This window comes from Arvicanthis niloticus, chromosome 9 (assembly GCF_011762505.2).
Source record: "Arvicanthis niloticus isolate mArvNil1 chromosome 9, mArvNil1.pat.X, whole genome shotgun sequence".
NCBI classification, from domain to species: domain Eukaryota; kingdom Metazoa; phylum Chordata; class Mammalia; order Rodentia; family Muridae; genus Arvicanthis; species Arvicanthis niloticus.
In genome coordinates this window covers 54,394,280-54,412,710 of record NC_047666.1, presented here as the reverse complement: position 1 = coordinate 54,412,710, position 18,431 = coordinate 54,394,280, and the positions used below count along the sequence as shown (strand labels likewise).

At 38.9% G+C, this 18,431-nt stretch overlaps 1 protein-coding gene and 1 non-coding gene across 7 annotated transcripts in view; one reads left to right on the top strand and one right to left on the bottom strand.

Moving 5' to 3' along the window:
* The window catches only part of Marchf8 (membrane associated ring-CH-type finger 8), an 84,070-nt gene that overhangs the window by 49,491 nt on the left and 16,148 nt on the right, over nucleotides 1-18,431 (bottom strand). The gene's annotated exons all lie outside the window — the stretch shown is intronic.
* Nucleotides 2,687-2,818, top strand: LOC117715851 (small nucleolar RNA SNORA17). Its single transcript, XR_004607654.1, has one exon. It is a non-coding gene; the product is annotated as a small nucleolar RNA SNORA17 (small nucleolar RNA).

Here is an 18,431-nt window from a genome sequence, read left to right as displayed (position 1 = left end):
TAACAAGGTTAATATGAAGCTCATATAACTGTCTCCATGCCCACACACAGGCCTATGCAGTACATTTACCAGCAGGCTTTCCCACCTACCTGTTGCTACAGCCTGTCTTTCCATTACTAGTTTATGTACCTTTCTTCTTAGGTTTAAGACTCATAAAACTTAAGCCTCCAATCCTTCTAACATCTAGACAGAAAACCAAGAACAACAATACCCAGTCTAGAGAATCAGTGCGATGGCCTGGTCATGAAAACACCCAACTTGGCTTAACAATCCAACTATTACATGCTCTTTCCAGACAGTAGAGATAAATGCAAGATTCAGTTCATTCAAACAATGTGCTGTGAACAGGTAAACATAACAACTCGGAAGTCAGAAGACAACAATGCTAGCTTCAGCCCCCTGACCCTCACCCCAAGAAGGATCCACCTGTCATTATTCACCCCTGTCTCAAGGTTCAGGTTCTAATAGCACCATACCCCAATCCAGCAGTTCTAAGAATCAAGAAAGAGATGCACAAAAGAGCAGAGAATACAAGTGCAGAAACACTAAACTTTACATGCCTATGAAGTAACCCAAGACTGTTCACAATGCAAACTGAGAATCATCAGATTTGTGGTTCTGAACATACAGGTGTAAGTTTGTCTTCTAAGAAACATCTGTAAAATCAGTCATTCAGTGTTATCAAGTGCTACACACAAATGATAAAATTCACCATCAATACAAAATCTTAAAGACTTTTAAGAAGCAGCAACAGAAAATCCTTGATTAAAAAAAAAAAAAAGAAAGAAAAAATAACTACCTCAAACCAAAACTTAACACTCATAGCAAAGCATGTATTTTAACTACCAAAAAGGAGTTTTTCTAAGAATTACTGATACCAGTTCAGAGATATAAACATCCATACAAAAATCAGTAATGTAGGCTGGGTCAAAAGTAATGTGACTCTGTTGACAGAAGGCTTCTGCAGCTTGCACAGATCCATGAGTTCCCTCCCGGTAGGTAGCACACAAACCAGGTATAGTGGTACATACCTACAATCCCAGTGTTCCAAAGAAAGAGACAGAAGAATTAGACTTAAGGTCATCCTCGCCTACACAATGAGTTTGAGGTTAGCCAGAGGTAAAAATAAAAACAAAAATAAAAATCAGTAATAAATTCTTCTGTAAAATATATATGCATGAATGCTATTGACAATGTACAGCAAGAAGACAAACAAGAAACAGATAAACAATGTCACAGTGAATTAAGAATTTTCAAGGTACGAGCCTCTTATTAATATAAAAATGCGATGAATATTGATACGCTCATGGGCATTGTGCCTGTATAACACATTTAGGAATACAATGTCTAGACCCAGCCCTTTTTTAACCTTTTTAACTGATTTGGGACAGTTAACCTATGAGTTAAGGGACTATAGCAAATTCATGGTTTTGAGTTTATTGTTAGGGTGTTTTCCATATTTTATTTAGAAATAGCTGAGAGGAGTGAACAGACAACAGTCCAGGTTACCTTACATGGATAGTTGGTTTTCAAAACATCAGAAGTCCATAGAACTGACACTACAAATATTTCTATATTAATGTTCATTTTGATTAGAGAACTGTCTGCTCCTGACAGCTTCCTGTCGTGGATTCTAAGAAGAAATTGAGCATCCTTGGAGTTACTCCAGTTGTGTGGTAACAGCCACTAGGCAAGAATTGCCTCTCTCCATCTACAGACAAATTACTGTCCAGAAAAGGACACACATGCAGAATAGTCGACTGATTATATCTGCCTAGACAGAGTAATCAGTCCTTAATAATCCTGCATCACTAAGGTCTGTCAGATGATCCTGGGCCAGAAGGCTGAAGATTTGATGCTCCAACGTTCGGTAGTATAGGGGCTTTTAAGGTGTTCAGAGGTCTCTATAAATTGGCTAAGTTTTAGAAGCTATGCTTTGTGCTTCCCACAATTATAGTTAACTCAGTCATTCTGGATTTCTGACGGGGTTGAAAACTTATAGCTATTTACCGTAAGAGAAAAGATTTGAGTGGATGGTCGTCAGCTGACATTCATCCTAAAGCCAGGTTCAGAACTAAATGTTTTAGTTAGGATAGATGACAGAGGTGCTGGTTAGTCAACAAAAGGATGGACGGGGTATTAGGACTATCTTGTACCTCACTGGTACAAATTGGCATAATTATGCTCTAATTGTATTTTGAGAGAAAAGTTTCATTTTAACAGGAAGGGTGATGTGTAGGAGGAGCTAAGGTAGGAGAAGTACTGAGAGGAAGAAAAGGAGTAAGAAGAGGAGAAGAATAAGGAGAGGAGAAGCTAGGTGATGAAAGAGAGAAAGAGGGGGGAGACAGGGAGGCAGATATTCATGTAGCTCCACCAGTCAAAGATAGTTGTTATATCTAGGTTGGTCAGTGGGTTACACCTCTGATTGAACAATTCCAAACTTATAACGCTTATGATTAACATTATTTTAAAAAATATATATATAAATGCAAAAAGGAAAAGGGGGCATGGGATAGGGGTTTTCTAAGGGGGGGGGAATGGGGAAAGGGGATGGCATCTGAAGTGTAAATAAAATATCTAATAAAAAATAAATAAAAAGAATTTTCAATAAAAATCTTAATATACTTTGGAGTATATTTTACTGAAATATAATAAAGTATGCTCTCAAGGTAAAACATACATCAGCCCTGCTCCTAGAGGCATTGAAGGTGTGGCTGCTGTGTCCCATGCACACCAGTAGGTGACAGATAATAAAGAGGCTATGTCTCTGTTCAGTGTTCTGACCTATGGACATCGGAATGATTAGTAGGCTAACATTCCCTGAAAAATGCAAGCCTGAAACAACCTCCAGTCTAAGTGCCAGGCAGGCCTGGACAGGCTCCCAGGATGGGAAGCAAACCAGAGACTAGAGGAACTCTGCCTGGGACTGTGGGACCCTGGCCAGAGTCACAAGGAGTCATTTGGGGAGGGCTGGGCAAGGAGTGAGCCCTAGATGACTACTAGACAGGTGCCATGGGGCCCAGACAGGAAGCTAGCTGAGATGACCACGAGTCTGGGACTGCACAGGCCTGGAGGGCAGACCATGCCTCAGATGACCCCTGCCCAGTGCCATAATGCACTAGGGGGAGTAGCACACCTGAGACCATCCTGAGATGACCCTAGACACTCAAAGATCCTGTGCAACACAAAGAGGAACAAGTAAGTGATAGAGAAACAGAAAAGAAAGAAAAACAGAAGGATATAGGCACAATGAAGGGAGGCAGAAATGGAGACTCAAGGGTAGTGAGAAACAGTCTGATGTGAGTAGCCAGTGATGCCACTTGAGACCATGGTAGGATTCTAGCCTGTACTGCCACTGGGGGCCACATCTGGGTCAGTGACCCTGCAGCCGCAGGAGTCTGTAACCACCAAAGGCCAGGCGGACATCCATGGTCTGGACTGCCGTCCAGGTACATATTGATATCCAAGAGCTGTGTAGAACTGGACATCTTAGGAGAGCTGGCCTTGGAGGCAGAAAAGTAGGAGAGCCAACCTTATCCCCAGCCAGCTACAGTACTCAGGAGAGCAGCCTGCACACTGCGGGGGTTGCAGGTGAGCCTGCCTGACAATGAGTGTGGGATAGTTAGTCCTACCACTCCTCTCCAGTGCAGTAGCATGGATGAGGAAAAGATACCCTCCCCTCCTCTCTTGACCCTAACCACCTGCTGCAGGCAGGAGTTCCAACCCTGGATTCAGGAGAGCACAGCTGGCCCTGTCACTCACTAGCTGCAGCACTTGGGAGAGCAGGCCCTGCACCTTGCCTGGGCAGCACAATTGAGCTGACCCTGGCGACAGGAGAACAGGAGAGCTGGCCCCAAAATCTGTCTGCCATATGGCAGCATGTCAAGGGAGAGATGCCTTTTATGATGGTTTGTATATGCTAGGCCCAGGGAGGGGCCCTATTAGAAGGTGTGGTCCTGTTAGATATGTGTGGCCTTGTTGGAGTAGGTTTGTCACTGTGGGTGTGGGCTTTAAGACCCTCATCCTAACTCCCTGGAAGCCAGTATTCTGCTAGCAGCCTTCAGATGAGGATGTAGAACTCTTAGCTCCTGTAACACACCAGCCTGGATGCTGCCTTGTTCCCTCCTTAATGATAATGGACTGAACCTCTGGACCTGTACCAGTCCCAATTAAATATTGTCCTTATAAGAGTTGCCTTGGTTACAGTGTCTGTTCACAGCAGTAAAACCCTAAGACACCCTCCCTGGACCTTTACCCCTTGCCACCTGTGGCAGGTGGGAGAACTGCCCCAGGAGTCAGGAAAACAGGAGAGCTAGCCCTGCCCTTCACCTGCTGCAGCACTCAGGTGAACAGGCCCTGTACCTCACCTGGGCAGCAGGGTACAGCTGGCTCTGGTTTCGGGGTTGCTGATGAGCCGGCCCCAAGGGTGTAAGAGCAGGGAAGCCAGTGAGCTGACTAGCTCAGAAACTTCTCAAGCCCAGATCCAGGTCTTTGAATTGGCCCACCCTAATATCTACCCTTCTGATGAACTGCCAGAGTGCATGAAAGGGCCAGTCCTGCAGATCCAAAGCTGCAGGATCTCCATGACACAGGGCAACAACAGGATATCTGAGATGGGTCTCAGTGAAGTTCCAGTATCGATGGAGTAGCAGAACCCAGAAGTCTTGTACTAGACCAACAAATCATTGCAATGAACATTCACAAGCAAAGAAGTGTGGACAAAAGGCAATTCTGTAGGACACACTGTGACACACTACAGTTTCCACTAAGAGATTTTTTTTCTCTGTTTTAAGGGTAGAGCAGGCACACAGGGAGGAGATAAGTGGGGTTGAGGTGCATAATGTGAAATTTACAAGGGAGCAAAAAAAAGTAAAAAAAAATATTTAATGTAACTCAAAGTCTAGGACAAACTTCACATGGAAAAATGATCATAAAATCATACATAAAAAAACAAGACAAACTAAATAAAATGTTGGGAAAGGAGCAGTAAGAAGATGGATTCTATTAAACACTTAACTATTACAAGATAATTATCAGGAATCAGCAAGGAACATGAATAAGATTTTTAAAAGCTCAGAAACCGAACCATACTGAAGACTGATAGCTTGATAATCCAGAGGGCAATTTTTTAAAATAAATGCTCACACATTTTATTCATCAAAATAACTTCTAATATGGGTTGGTGAGATACAAATGAATTTATTAAAGAACTCAACTAAAGAATGTAATTCTAAAACTAGAATTTACATGTTTTTAAAAAGTCATAAAGGTTTATGGATTTGACTTTATACTCAAAATAAACACATGAATGAGGAAACAAAGGACTGGAAAACATGTTACATGAGAGAAATATTTTACACATATTAATAGAAAGTCTTTTTTTTTTTCTTCCTATCTTTTGAGACAAGGTTTTGTTAGAAGCCCTGATAGACCTAAAACTCACTATGAAGAACTGTTAGGCCTCAAACCTGCAGCAATTTTGTTTCTGTCTCAAGAGATCCTCTAATTGTAAGATTGTGCCACAATATTTAACCAAATAAATTATTGAAAAAAATCAAAACCCTCACAGACAGATGGGCATGTTTCAGAGGCAATGCTTCATGCACAAGGACACAGCTGGTGAACAGAAGCATGGCTATGACATCAGAAGAACAAGGGGAGGAAAGAACTCATGCAACACCTGCACAGATAAGCACACACTACATATGTAAGATTTAAAAATAAATAAATGTTTAGCACAACCCATCAATGACCAATATGTTGGGCATGATTCATGTGCTCTAGTAGCAACACAAATCTAGAATGTCCACCACAGAAAAGCAAGCAACACAGTAAACAAGTGAACAATCACAGGAACACATTAGTGTATGAGAACATGAAAAAAGTCTACAGTCTCAAAGATTTTTAAGCCAGCATTACTTATAACAAAGAAAAGTACCCCAAATTTCCCCCCAAATTAAGTCAATTTAAATAAACTGTGATGTTAGTAAAACCAATGGAATACTAAGTAGTTATTATATGAAAAAGAAAATCACAGATATATTAAACACAAATAATAAAAATTAGAAATTACAGTAACAGCCATGTAAATATACACACGGGAAATTTTCCAAATACAAATAGCTAAATGCACAAATATAAACTTTTCCATTGTCTCCATGATTTCAGTAATAAATTAGTTTTAAAGTTAAAATATATTCTTAGATAAGGATAAACTCTGAGGTTCTTGTACACAGGCTGGCAACAGAAAGTAATCAGTGAGAACAACGAACTACAGGTGTATGTTCTGTTAGAAATGCTGTGGCAGCCTCTCAAAGCTCAAGACTCACTTCTACAGAAATAAAAGCCACACTCTCAGGATGCAGATGTTCACAACCAGTGTAGGCTTTGCTCTCTGTTCTAATTTTTTAGCCTTTCTTCTAAAATTTTGAAAAGTGTTTCTCCTTAAAAACAGCCGTGTGCATCAAAGAAACAGTTTGCCTTTCTTTATAAGGCTATTACATCATCTGACTTTTATCCTCAAGGCCAATGATTATATAGACTGTGTTTTCTATTTCACACATAGAATAGTTTTACCATTAGTCTCATGCCATACTATTTCCAAGAGAAGTCAGTCTGTGTACTTCTCACAAAAGCAACCATGACATGCCAGCAAGAAAACAGTGCATTATAACCAGGCAGACAAGGGAAGGTTGGTACTTATTTGCCCACTGCTTATAAATCTGAGCATTTGGCCAGTGCTTACAGAGCTACCTATTACTCACATGGATTTTTTTCAGTATGTGTGTCCCTGGGCTATACTAGAGAATATGTCTGTGGCAGGAACCATAATCTTTTATGACCTAGAAATAATAAACAAGAGCTACTAGTAAATGTATTTTCCTTTTAGTCATGATCATAAGAGGAATATTCAAATATAGTACATAAGTCTTCTTTTCACCAGAGGAAATCAGATCACTCTCTAGAGAGAGAAAACCCTAGATAGGTCCATATGCCTTGTGTACTGGCTGGTTCTGTGTGTCAACTTGACACAAGCTAGAGTCATCAGAAAGGAAGGAATCTCAGTTGAGGAAATGCTTCCATGACATCCAGCAAATCCAATAAATCTGAGGATTTATTATGCACCCAGGTATTCTAGATGGAGATTACAAGGAAGAAATTAAAATTGTGGCACATCTTTTTAAAAAGGGATGCAAATTAGCACTGGGGATAGAACTTCTCAGTTTCCCTACATTAAGGACAAAGCTGCTCCAGGAGAAAGAATAGGAGGATTTGGGAGCACTGGAAAACGTGTTTCCTGGCAAACAATGGTTAATGATCAGAGACCCAAATTAAAACTACAAGTGAATGATATTGAAATAGAAGGTCTGGTAGATACAGGAGCTGATGTGATTTTCCCAAAATCCTGGAATCCAGAATGGTCACTTCAGAAGGTTTGCAGGAATTGGTAGTTTATTTCAAATAAGACAAAGTGTAAAATGGATTAAATATATGGGACCAGAAGGACAAACAGGTAAGTTGAGACCATATGTGGCTGACATACTTGCAAATTTATGGGGAAAGTATCTTTTACAACACTGGGGTACTCAGATTGATATTCCTGCAGTCCCTGAGACTGCTCATGAAGAAAACAGAGGGGAAATGATAAATGTTCTTGGGGGAAGGTATTAATATGTATCATCAAAACCAAGCACTATCTGCGCCTATTGTGCAAATATGAGACAACACAGGGATTGAGTTTTCAAATTTATAAGAAGGGCCAGTACTGAAACACCAACAGCCTTGCCCCTAAAATAGCTGACAGACAAGCCTGTGTGAATAGAGCAGTGGCCCTGAACTTAGGAGCACTTGGTACAAGAGCAGCTAGAGACTCAACATACAGAAGAGTCTACCAGCCTATGGAATTCTCCTGTGTTTGTTATAAAAAGAAATCAGGAAAATGGAAGATGTTAACAGATTTAAGAGCAGTGAATAGAGTGATTCAATCAATGGATCTGTTATAACCTGGAATTCCTTTGCCTTCTTTGTTACCTAAGTCATGGGCTATAATAGTAACTGATTTAAAAGATTGCCTTTTCACAATCTCTTTGCATGAGTATAAGGTACCTATTTGTAACAACAGTGGTCCAATAAAGAGATGTCATTGGAAAATGGTTCCATAAGGAATATTAAATAGTCCAACTTTATGTTAATATTTTGTGCAACAACTGCTAGAAATAATTCATAAACAATTTCTTCAATCTATTATTATTACATGGATGATAATTTTGTTGACTGATTCTGATGCAGATACTTTAGAGAAGATGTTTAAGAAAACACAAAGAATTCTTCCATGCTGGAGGTTACAGATTGCTCCTGAAAAAAGACAAAGAGGAAATTCTATTAACTATTCGGGTTATAAAATAAGTCAACAAAAAGATCTGATGACAAAAGGTACAGATCTGTAGAAATCAGTTGCAAGTTCTTAACAATTTTCAAAAATTAATGGGAGATACTAATTGGCTATGGTCTACATTTAGGTTAACTACTCATGAATTAAGTAATTTGTTTCAGACTTTACAAGGAGATTCCAACTCAAACAATCCAAGATGATTAACAGCTGAAGCAGAAAGAGAGTTAACTCTGGTAGAACACAGACTGCAAGACACATATGTGGATCAAATTGATGATAACCTTGATTATATTTTGGTTACTTTTGCCTTCAACTCATTCTTCTACTGGTCTCATTATCCAAAGGGAAGACAGTTATGCAATGAGTTTTCTTAGCACATAAACAAAGTAAAAAAAAAAAAAAAAGACATACGTAGAAGAGGTTTCTGAATTAATTATAAAGGGTAGAAACTATTTGAGAGAAGTTAATAATAAATATCCTAAAAGCAAGCATTTGCAGTTTATAAAAAGAACTAATTAGGTTCCCCTGTATACTATAAAGGGACTGCCAATTCTTGAAGTACCTACATTCTATACTGATACAAATGAGTTGGGGATGGCAGGCTATAAATCAGCTAAATTAAGCAAAGGGTTCCAAAGTCCATATGCTTCAGTTAAAAAATCAGAGCTGTATGCAATCTTTATGGAATTAGATTTTCCTGAATCTCTCTCTCTCTTGCTATAATTACTGACTCTCAATAATCAGAAGTTGTTCTGCAAATAGAAACTAAATTTATTCCTGATAATTCGTAGTTAACTTTGTTATTTATGCAATTGCAACAGGCCATCAGATATAGAAACTATCCATTATGTATTACACATATTCAGTCTCATACATTGGCAAAACAAAATGAGGAAATTGACCAATTACTAATAAGAAATGTGTTACAAGCCTCAAAATTTCACGGAAAAACATTTTATTAACAGTAATGGTTTAAGGAAAAGATTTTCTATCACTTTCCAAACCAACGAAATTATAAGAAAATGTCCTACTTGTTCTCTGTATAAGCAAACTCCATTACCTGCTGGAAGTAACCCTAGGAGTATCAAAAGAAATGAAATCTAGCAGATGGATGTGTTTCATTTTGCAGAATTTTGAAAACTAAAGGGTTGCACACCATACCACTGATACATATCCAGGGCTTAAATGGGCAACTGCATTGATTTATAAAAAAAAAAAAAAAAAAAAACAAACTAAAACTGATTCTGTAATTACACATTTACTGAAAATAATGGCAATTATGAGGATACCTGCACAAATTAAGATTTATAATGCCCCTGCATATGTGTTCATTAAGATCAAACAATTCTTTGCATGTTATAGTACAAAGCACATCACAGTATACCACACAACCCTACAAGATAAGCAATTGTCTTGGAGCCAACTAATCTCACTTTAAACGAGATGCTTATTACACAAAAAGGAAGAAAAAACACCCCCAGGCACATATTAAACAGTGCTTTGTTAACTTTAAGTTTTCTTAATGTTAATGAAGGAACACAGAGACTAGCAGCTGAGAGATACTGGGTTATAGAAAAAAACTTGTGGAATTAGGTCAACCTACATACTATAAGAATGTGCTGACATGAGAATGGAAGCCTTCAATAGTTTTGTGATGAGGATGCAGTTTACTCACGTTTCTACAAGGAATGAAAAAAATATGGTTACCATCAAAACTTATAAAGATTAAATTTAACCAGGGAAGACCTCCTGCTACCTGAGACATGAATGTCTCTGCATAGCCAATGACTCTTTTGGCTACCTGGTCCTCATGACTAATTATTACATGCTAACCTTTCATTTGGCATGAAGAGAAATTTATATTACAGTTTGGTTACACAGTTCAAACAGACTTAGAAAGTTGATAGATGCCTTTCACCTCAAACATAGAGCAGAAAAAGCATCTTTAGCTTATTTGTGTGCATGGCACATTCCATATGTATGTTAATGCAAAAATGTACCTATAATATTATTACCTTTAAAAGTTTGTGTGTTTTCAGAGCAAAGGGACCAAACACAAAACAAAGCAGGCCATATGATCGAGCCTCACTGACTGCCTCAGTTACTTTTTTTCAAAAATTTGCATCCAGGTCAGTTTCAAAACCACTGGTCTCAAATGGTCCAACCTCATAGCCTGCTTCAGCCAGGACTTCAGTTAAGCTTTCCTATCCCACAGAGACTAGACAGCAAAAGATACAGCTAGCTCTCCCAGGACCTGGCCAGTATCCCAATTTTCTTAGGATCCCCCAAAGATGTCTTTACTCCCAGATAGCTAGAAGCAATATCAAGAACACGAGGCCCCCATTTTCAAGAGGTGGGTGGGTGGTTTTTGGTCATTCGGTGAGTTATAGATGTTTGTTGTTATTTTGGGGGGTTGGTTACAAGTTGTTATTGGTCATGGTCAGGTAGGAAACAAAATAAAGGAAGTTAGAATCAGGGATTTCTTTCTTTCGTTCTCTTTCTCTTTTTCCCCTCTCCTATCTTTCTCTCCTATCTAGTGTTAGGGGGAAGGAGTGGGAGAAGGGATGATAAAATTAGTAAACAGAAAAAAAGAGGGAGTGGACATGAGATGATAGTATAAAAGGTAAATTACTGAATCTACTAGTCTCAAATATTTTACATTGGTATGGATTATTGTATATTGATAGACATTTAAGGTTATTTTGTTCAATTCTTGCTTAATGTATTGCACATATGTAACTCATTTAAATGAAATTTGAAGTTCTAGTCTTATGAAAGCTACTATTGCAAACTTTTTAGGGTAATTAGAAATGCAAGTCAGTAGTTAGTCACCTATAAATAATCTTACTCATAGTCTTGTTAACTTGTAGTTTATTTAATTATGGAAATAAGCTTGATTTAGCCTCTTGTATATGTTTTCAAAGTTAGGCAGACAATAAATAGCCAGAAAGAAACAATGCTTGTCTATTGAAACGTACTATAGATTCCTGGTGTGGGATAAGAGGCTGCTTCACAGGAGGTAATTATGACTTGCCTCACACACTAGCAGAGGTTGATCTCTGCCAGTGGCAGATAGTTTAATTCTGGGGACTCTGGAGAAGGGTATAAATGGGAGAGCCCCGAGAGGGCCTGTGGCAGCTGCTGCTCCACTTGCTATTGCTGGATTGCAGGACTGCTGAATATTCTGACAATGACGACTGAACTTAACCCAAGGAACCCAAAAGCTCCTAATCAGCAGGAAGTAGCCTATAGAGGTCTATACCTCTTTCCCCTCTAACCTTCTCGCTCCTACCTAGTGTTGGGGAGTTGAAAGGGATAAGGGTGAAATAAGGATTCGAAAGGAGATAGAGGTATAAGAACCCAATAAGATAGCTAAAAACAAAACAAAAACACCAATATCTTGCTGTAAGGCATCTCTCAATTAGTAATCAATGGAGAAGGGCCCAGCCCGGGGTGGGTGGTGCCATCCCTGGGCTGGTAGTCCTGAGTTCTGTAAGAAATCAGGTTGAGCATCATTCCTACGTGGTCTCTACATCAGTCCTGTTTGAGTTCCTACCCTGACTTCCTCCAGTGATGGACTATGATCTGGAAGTGTAAGATGAATAAACCTTTCCTCCCCAACTTGCTCTTTGGTCCTGGTGTTTCTTTGCAGCAATAGAAACCCTACCTAAGGCACCTTGGATCTGACCATAGGATCAGTTACTTTTGGTGTGTCAACATATTTACTGTCAAGTTTCTCAGTTTCCTTCTACCAGGACTATGAACTAGGTGCCAGTCCTTTCATGACATTACCATGTGTGATGTAAAGAAATGGGCTCCCCATTACCAAACTTATAAAGCCTTTGATTAACATTTTTTAAAAAAATGTATAAATGCAAAAAGGAAAAGGGGGCATGGCATAGGGGTTTTCTAAGGCGGGGGGGGGGATGGGGAAAGGGGATGGCATCTTAAGTATAAATAAAATATCCAATAAAAAAAAAGAAATGGGCTCCCTGGGCACTGAGAATGTACAAGGAGTCCTTTGGCCCTCTTCTCACTTGGCTACTCAAGAGCTTCTCTGTCAGCCAGGCTTCTCTCTGCATATTTTTAAATTATCTCCTTCCTAATAAACAGTTTCATATAAGTTCCCCAAAGAAAATATATAGAATGAGTGGTTGACATATATATGGCTATGCACAAACAAAAATATCTAGTGTCAGTAGAGAATTTTAAGTACTTTTTGCTTCAGTCATCTTTTTAGGGGTGGACAGAAAAAAAATACATCAAAACTGAAAGGGCAGACAAAAGATTTGTGAGTATTAGAGTATTCATAGTTCCACTCAGAAAGAACGGGCTACAAACACAGAAATTAAACAACCAGGAAGAATTCAAGAAACCTGAAGACAAAAAGAGATAAGCCCCAGGCTGAAAGATCACTAAGTACCTGATGCAATGAATTCAAAAGAAAAAGTTTCTTGGCTTTAGAATGAATGTCAGCTGAAAACCATCCACTCAGATCTTTTCTCTCAAAGTAAATAGCCAGGATTGGCTATGAGACTATAGGTCTTCAACCCCATCAGAAATCCAGAATGACTGAGTTAACTGAAATTATGGGAAGCACAAAGCATAGCTTCTAAACCTTAGTCCATTTATAGAGACTGCTGAACACCTGGAAAGCCCCTATACTACCGAACGTTGGAGCATCAAATCTTCAGCCTTCTGGCCCAGGATCATCTGACAGACCTTAGTGATGCAGGATTATTAAGGGCTGATTACTCTGTCTAGGCAGATATAATCAGTCAACTATTCTGCAAGTGTGTCCTTTTCTGGACAGTAATTTGTCTGTAGATGGAAAGAGGCAATTCTTGCCTAGTGGCTGTCACCACACAACTGGAGTAACTCCAAGGATGCTCAATTTCTTCTTAGAATCCACGACAGGAAGCTGTCAGGAGCAGACAGTTCTCTAATCAAAATGAACATTAATATAGAAATATTTGTAGTGTCAATTCTATGGACTTCTGATGTTTTGAAAACCAACTATCCATGTAAGGTAACCTGGACTGTTGTCTGTTAACTTCTCTCAGCTATTTCTAAGTAAAATATGGAAAACACCCTAACAATAAACTCAAAACCATGAATTTGCTATAGTCCCTTAACTCATAGGCTAACCATCCCAAATCAGTTAAAAAAGTTAAAGAAGGACTGGGTCTAAGCCTTGTATTCCTAAATGTGTTATACAGGCACAATACCCATGAGAGTATCAATATTCATCTCACTTTTATATCAATAAGAAGCTCATACCAATGAAAACCTTAAATTTGAAATCAAAGTAAATTTTGTACCATTTAAGAAATTATAACTTCATCTTGATATTAATTATACAGATTTCTACCAATAGGTTATGGCTATGCAAATTAAATCAGACCTCTCCACAGCACTACAAAATACAAACACCTTCAAATTTCTAAAAGACTATTTCCAGCTGTACTACCAACAATACAAGAGACAGAGTGCAGCTCAATTCTCTCATGCGTTTTTTTTTTTTTAAACATAAAGTCCTGGAGATAAACTCTAGAGTAAAATAAGAAAACAAATCAAAGAAGAGAAAGACTCAGGGCTGGGTGTGGAAAGCTTTTTGGGGCCGCTTGGCAGGAACCTGACATTGGGCCAGGGCAAGGAAGTAAGCTCAGGCAAGAATCTAATTTTAGGCTAGAACAGAGAAGTTAGTTCAGGAAGGAATCTAATTTTAGGTTAGAACAAAGAAGTAGGATTCAGTCAAGAATATGACTGTGGGCTAGGACAGGGAAGTAGGCTAAGATATCTTGGTCATCCTGATAAGTCCTTGATCACAGGAGTGATCTTGGGACTTTGTTTATTGCCTTGCTTATTCCTTGACTATTTGTGTTTATTCCTCAACCTAGAACTGATCTTATTACTTGCATGTAATTAAAATGGTATAAAAGCAGATTGGGGGAAAAAATTAAACCTGCCTCAGTCTCAGAACTGGCTGGGGTCATGCTACAATGATGTCTAATTGTGTTTTCTTTTTAATCCTGAATAAGTAGATATACCTGAAGTATGTGGAAGGAAGAATGGTCAAGTACTTGTTCTATTAGTTTGAATCCAAGGCACAAATGTTAGGATTATAGGCATGTGCTTGGTTTTCTATGCAGTCTTGGGGATCAAACCCTGGGCTTCATGTGTGCTTGGTAAGCTCTTTACCCAGTAGGCTATGTCCCCAGCTGGCCAAGCCAGCTCAGTCAGCTGCACACACACACACACGTAAACATACACATATATACATGTATATATACTACATACACATATACTTACAAATTTTTAAAACCATTTCTGATAACAATAATTTAACATAATGTATTAAAAACATTCTACAGTGGCACGGGGCATCAGCTCTGCCCGACGTCAGCTGGCTGTAAGAGTGCTTACTCTCATGGATACATGCACCTGATATCAACTAACTGCAACAGGAGTGTAACCAGCACTGCACAATTCTGCTTTTTCTATCTAAACTGTCTTTCTTCATTTGCAGTGTTATAATGAAATAAAACTTCCATTTTGAAAGAAATAAAGCATATGTGAAGTAGAACACATTGAGGTCCAAAGAAGAAATATGTGATAAAAACCAATAAAATTTAACACAGACGTTATCACAGAACAATTCTCACCTTGTTCCAATAAAATAAACATTCCAATCCAATGTATTTTTTTTTTAAAGTAAAGCTGTAACCTCTCAATGCGGATAGCTTCAAAGAAGTGTTTTCACCTGAGGAAGCTATGGGCCTAGCATTGGAAATGCCACTCCAGAACCTGCAGAACTTAACTGTTATCATTGGCACACTGCTGGTAATCACCAGGCTGTTCCTCCTAAACTAGACTGTCTCCAAAGTTGCTCTGCTTCTGGTATATACCCACACTTTAGCTACACAGCCACCTGACAATACTTGACATCATCAATTGTTCTTGAAACACAAATCTTGTTGGCACAGTGGGATAAGCCCATAAATTTCCCAGAATTTGGAAAACCAAGGCAGGAAGATTCCAAGTTCCTGGTCAGCCTACACTATACAGGAAAATGTATTTCAAACAAAAACAATACTTTCATTCTAAAGAATGTCACCGAGAGTGAATTTGAGTTTGCCTGGCACAATAATAACCTGTCACAATGCTATGTAAATCCAACCAATCCACAACCTCCTAAATGCCTTCCACCACAGGACTGCAACTCTTCATGAAGTATTTCATGTCATTAATAGGTGGAAGGAAAGATAAACTGAGGCTGGACTAGGGGAGAATCCATTTCATTCTTCGGTCAACAACAAATGGGAACCTGTAAAACCTTCATCATGTAGCTGAACTCACAGCTGCTGCTAAATCGAAAGCTCAGTGTTGCAGGAAACAAACTGCATCCTAAGCAGCTCTGCAGCACCACAGCCCTCTTCTCTGAATGCCTGAGTCTGCAGTCCTGAACTGCAGCAAAGTGATGAACTCTGGGGATGCCTGTCCTCTTCTAAGGCTGAATTTTAAGATGAAATGCCCAGTGTTGGTTCCAAAAATATTTTCTTCCTTCTGATTTAAAACAAAAATTCCAGCTAGATAGTTTTTTTTTAATTACTTCCCATCTACTGTCGTATCTCCCCATCTTCTACTGAAACCCTTCTTTCACAGGAAGCCATGGAAAAGAATAAGACACAACTGAGGACATTAACTCTGCTAAGTGGTTAATTTTGCCCAGAACAAAGTGCTCTTGACTTTCTGACAGAATTCAAATAATCTTTAGTTGAAGTCATTTAGATCACTATAGGTTAAGTCTGGAAAAAAAAACTATAAAAATAGCATTTTCACAAAGAGCTCTCTATGAGAAAGACCCTTAGGCAACACAAACTACATATGCCATTCTTGCTCTTTTCTCAGAACATTCAATTCTCAGAGAATATTAAATATTTAAATAAAAGAACTAAATGAGAAAACAACAAAAAAATACCAAAAAATGGACACCTTGAAAAAGAATACAGGCCAGTAAGATGGCTTTGTAGGATAAGGTACTTGCTGCCAAGCCTAATGATTTGAGTTCTAGTCCCCTAACCCACATGGATGAAAGGAGAGAACTGATTCCACAAACTGTCTTCTGACTCCACACATGTGATATGGCAAACGCACACACACATGCACGTACACAGGACACAAAATAAACAAATACTTGTAATTTTAAACAAGAAAACACTACTTCTAGAAATTAGTAAGAATGATTAAAACAAAGCCAAATGAATGAATCAACAGATTAAGCATAGCTAAAAGACCACTAAAGATTTTTTTCATCATTAAGAAATGAAAACTATTAAAGAGAGACAAGCAGACAAGAATATAATGGCGTGGGCTCCTGAAGACTATTTGAATCCCAGAGAAACAGAGAACATAAGTTACATGTGAGGAAATAAAAGTAGGGCATTTTCAAAAACAGATAAAGGGCTAAGAAGATGGCACAGTAGTAAAGAACACTGGTTGCTTTTCCAGAAAACTAGGTTCAATTCCCAGTATCCATCAGGCAGCTTATAAGTATCTGTCACTCCAGGATCCAATGCCTTCTGCTGGCCTCTCTGGGCACCAAGCATACAAGTGGTGCACAGACATTCGTGCTGGCAAATATCCCTACACATACAATAAAATAAACTTTTTTTAATTTTAAAAAGATTATTTAAAAATAAAAAAATAAATGAGAGATCCCAATCTAGATTAAAGAATCACAATACACACAAAGTAATATAAATAGAAGAAACTTTACACATGGACTTGCTATAATAAATTTCAAAATAAACACAAAGAAAGGATTTTAAAATAGCCAGAAAAACAGGTGATCTCTACAACTGGCTCTCACTAGCAATAAGAAACCCAGGTGACAGCATGACGCTGTCCTCGACACACTGACAAAATGAGTTGTTGACCAGTATTCTATAGCCAGCAAAACACACACACACACACCACCACCACCAACAACAACAACAACAACAACGATGACGACACTGAGGAGAGAGGAAGATCAAGAGGAAGACAGAGAGAGTGAAAATATTGAAAATAGCAGCATGTGGAAATCAATATGGTGGTTTCTCAGAAAATTGGGAATCAATCTATGGGTATACTCCACCAAACCACAAGGACACTTGATCAACTATGTTCACAGCAGCTTTAATTATAATAGCCAGAACCTGGATGTCCCTCAACTGAAGAATGGATAAAGAAAATGTGGTATGTTTACACAGTTAAAAACAATGACATCACGAAATTTGCAGGCAATGGATGGAACTAGAAAAAAAAATCATCCTGAGTGAGGTAACCCAGACCCAAACAGACAAACATGCTATGTACTCTCTTATAAGTGGGTATTAGTCATAGAGTATAGGATAATCATGCTATAATCCACAGACCCAGAGAAGCTAAGTAATAAGGAGGTCTCAAAGGGGCATGCATGAATCTCACTGTAAAGGGAAAATAGAATAGACATCACAAATGGATGAAAGGAAGGATCTTGGTGTGGCATGAGGATGGAAACAGGGGGATCAGGTGGGAAAGGATGGAGGGAGAGAGTACTAGGAGAAACAACTGGAATGGAGCGGAGGTCGGGGAGCATCTCTGGGACAAGCTAGAAACCTAGTGCAATGGAAACTCCCAGGAATCTATGAGGGTGACTCCAGCTAAGACTCCTAGCAATGCAGGGTATGTAACCTGAACTGGCCATCTCCTGAAACCACGCAAGATTTCCAATAGAGAAATTGGACACCAACCTAGCCACAAAACCTTCAACCTATAATTTGTCCTGCCCACAAGATGTGCTGGTGTTAAAGGTGGCATAGAAATTGTGGAAATGGCCAATCAAAGACTGGTCCAGCTTGAGACCTACACCATGAGAGGGAGCCCACCAGAGCTGCCTGCAGAGCCAGGAACCAGAAATTATATAGCCCAGAGACCTAGGCCAGAACTGAACACGAATGGCAAAAATAAATAAATAAATAAACAAACAAAATGATTCCACTATACTCATAGACTG